At 39.5% G+C, this 3,742-nt stretch overlaps 1 pseudogene; it reads right to left on the bottom strand.

The window, feature by feature from the left end:
* Nucleotides 1–283: 283 nt before the first annotated feature.
* LOC147526268 (recQ-mediated genome instability protein 1-like) lies at nucleotides 284–2,143 on the bottom strand (annotated as a pseudogene).
* Nucleotides 2,144–3,742: the final 1,599 nt, after the last annotated feature.

Genomic DNA, 3,742 nt, shown 5'->3' on the forward strand with positions numbered 1-3,742 from the left:
AGATCACCAGTCAAGAAGATAGAGGGTTTTTCAGAAGGAAAGCAATACATGAATATTTTAAATCAAGCCAAAAAAGTTTAAAAGTTTATTTCAATATTATCACCATAAGAAACAAACTGGTAAATTCCTACCTGCTAAGACATCTCCTCCTCTCACTTTTCCACTATTGTTCCTGAGAGAAAAAAGGCGTACCACTTAACTTAAAAATTTAATTTTCAACAGTCCTTCAGGGGAAATCTTGACTTAAACATTTCCTAATATATAATCTACAAGTTTGCACACATTATTTATTCAAACAATTCTTCAATTGTTCTAGATGCCTTGCATCTGCATCCTGTAGAATTAATACAGTGGCTTTAGACTGAAAAAAGGATTAAACTCTATAGTCATCAAACAGAGATCTATTAGTCATCTTTAATGTTGACTTTGGATGTGAAATGGGATCTTTTTCAATATATTCATTTCAGACACTGAAAAATCCAATGAAATTTGTTAGAATATCTCAAAGTAGATTTTGCTGATGATAAGCTGAACCATCAGAAATTTTTATCTTTATACCCTGGACCCATTGCTGCTTGTGAGGTTTCCATTAAGAGTTACAATAAGACATCTTTCAGAATTGGCTTTTTTGCAAGGAGAACAGAAATATAGGTGAAAGGTGGAGAAACTAAATCAAGATAACATGCCTCTACTGCTCTACAAGGAAAGGATTGTATATCATTATCTGGCTGATTTGCTTTTGGATCAGTTTTTGAAAAACATACTGGTTCATTGTTAGCAGCCTGCTATCAGAAGTGCACTGGAATTTATGTCCACTCTCAACTAGGTCTATATCATTCCATCTTTCTTTGGTAGTATTTTCCAAAGAGAAATCTGCAGAACTTTAAGTCTGTATGCTGTGAAAAGTTACTTGTACTATTTTCACCTCCAGTAGATACTGTTCTTTCAGAAGTCTTTTGCTTGCTGGTAGCTTTTACAGGCTTCTTTCATTTATATAATCTTTTTCATAAGTGCCATTTAAAGATTAAACACATGAACTTCTAGACGTATGTAGAAGCCTCTCAGTAATTAAATCTATGTTTCTCTTCATGACCACTGACAACACTTCTAGCTCTCTTTAGATCTCTTCTTCCAGAAGAAAGTCATCTTTCAAAGGAAAGTAATTTAAAAAGCCATCAACATTCCACAGGAGGTGAAATTTGTTCATCTGAATGAGGCAAAGGATTTCCAAATTCTTGTTACAAAACATTTTCATCATTTGCAGTGAGTGAACCTGAGGCTGTACTAAAATTGCCACTTCTACTGCCGTATCTGCTTTCTGAAGGTGTTATATTATTTAAAGCAAATTCATTATTTTCATCAAGACTAGCTAAAAGATCTTCATTTGAAGGGCCTAGAGTTTGTCCTAATTAATCTACAGGCCTTGGAACAAATTGTTCATGATCAGTTTGTCCAACAGGATTAAAGTTCTCAGCTTCCCCAATTAATCTAGCAAGGACTTTTTCCTGAGTATACTCTGCTATAAGAACCTTCACTTCATCCAATCGACCAAGAATTTCACATTTTCTGGTTTAAGAAGGACTCCAAGACAACATGCAATATTCCCCTGTACAGTGTTTTTTTGTTCCAGGAGGAAGATTACTACGGAGAACAGGGACTGGTTGATATTCCATGCCCTGGATTTGATCTATCCCATGTTAGTTGCAGCATCAGCATTTGAGTACACTTTGCTTCCCAGGATTCTTGGAATGCTCAAGTGTTGTATTTTTTCCTCTGAGCTTCTGCAACTGTGAACATGCTGGTTGGCTAACATCAACCAGTGAATCAATCTGTATGGAGTAGAAGCCAGACAATTCTCTTTTGGGAGCATTTAAAATGCAATCAGGCAAAATGGGATATTCCAAATCTCTTAGATCTGGTAAGAAGCCATTGCTCAAATATTTGTCTGTTAATCTTAGCTTGACTTAAGTTACTACTACTATTTTTTTCCACAGATACAATTAATACAGGCTTACAGCCATATCAAAGGAACTTCAATATGCCATGTAGATGAAAGCCAAGTTTCTACTCTTGTTGCAATGTTAGATGCAGACATTTTCTTTTAAGTTAAAAGAAAAAAAATGAATTCTTTAGAAAACCCAGAAAGATGTTTTTATTCTTCTAACAATAGCTAAAGTTATAATGTCTCTCACTCGCATTGTATAGAAATTTGCTCTCAATTAAAAGTTCAGCTATTCTAAGTGTGACAATGTAGAAGCAATTACAATTAAAAACACTTTCACTGATGCTAAAAATAAATATAATTAAACAAGTAAGCTTCGACCAGCATAAACAGCCCATACAGTTCACTCGTCACAAAGTATCAGGAAAGTACTGAGACTTCTACAAGCAACCCTTCTTGGTGGCTTCATCTTTTCCTGTTGATTTAATTGGAAGTATACACCTGAAATCCCTTCGCTGTGGATGAAAATAGAACATATCATAACTAGAAGAAGAAAGGCTCTCCTCCAACTGCTTTTTGTTTGTTTTATTCCTATCAGTGCTGCTGTTCACACACAATCTACTTTAAAAATTGACCCGAGAAGTTATTCTGCCATCTCATTAGCACTGTTAAGAACACAAGTGAGAAGCCTCATTTACAATACAAACAACTTGGGATTTGTAAGTATTTGTACCACGGGGGTGATTTTTACACTTTAACACAATGAAAGCTTTGGAACTGACAACAGAAGGCTAGCCTGAAATATAAACGTTATCTAGAGACCCAGTCCAGGGTTTAGCTGCAACAGTACCAAGTTTTGGCGGTCATTGTCTTGGGAACATCAGTGGTTAATAAGCTCTAGCTTCTTGCTAGTTTTGGAAGTAGCTATGCACATTTAAGTTGTATAACTGCATTTGGAACCTGTTTATCCCCTTAAGGAGGATGACCAAGGAGCTCAACCTCCCTATAGAATTACACCAAAGAAAAATTACTGCAAGAATAGTTAAGAAACACAAGGCTTGTCTTCTGACATTATAACTTGCAGCTAAGAAAAAAAAAAAACCGTCTTAAATTTCTCCCCAAAATTCCACCATTTAGAAGAAATTGTACAGTTACTTAAGGGAAATAACCCATTTGTTTATTTGTTTATTGTTGATGACCAGGTCTAATCCCGTGGGCTCCTTGGCAAGGTAAGGACCAGCACGTCACATTTTCGATAAGTTTCTCATCTCGGCTGTGCAGTCCTTAGGCAGCCTGTCACCCGCTTGGCGCTACTACCCAGTGCCAAGATCCCCAGGGGCGGTGAGGCCAGCTGCCAGCCCGCATACCTGCGGGCACCGACGAGCTGCAGCGGACAGCGATGGACACTGAGGTGAGATGGCCCGCCCCACCACAGAGTCATATCGGGGATAGGACACATACCTCCCTACTCCTCAAACAGGCTGACTGAGCCTGAGTCCAAGCCCCTTCTCCCGCACCCTACCCTCAGCCGAGCCACCCCACACTTATGCGGGACAGGGGCGGTACCGAACGAGCGGGCAGAACTAGCAAGGCAGCCTACCTCTCATCACCCGAGTTGCGAGTGGGAAGGAAGAAGAGAGTACACCTGCCCTCTGTGCACAGCCCCCCCAAAAACCCCGCGCAACCCAACAGCCAATAGGAGGCCTACAGCCACGCGCGCCTCTAAGCATCGCAAGAACCTTGCCCCGCCCCCTCCGGTGCTAGGGGACGAGCACAAGGCGGAGTTTTCGCAGACGCCAT

Source organism: Tauraco erythrolophus, chromosome W, assembly GCF_009769465.1.
Source record: "Tauraco erythrolophus isolate bTauEry1 chromosome W, bTauEry1.pri, whole genome shotgun sequence".
NCBI classification, from domain to species: domain Eukaryota; kingdom Metazoa; phylum Chordata; class Aves; order Musophagiformes; family Musophagidae; genus Tauraco; species Tauraco erythrolophus.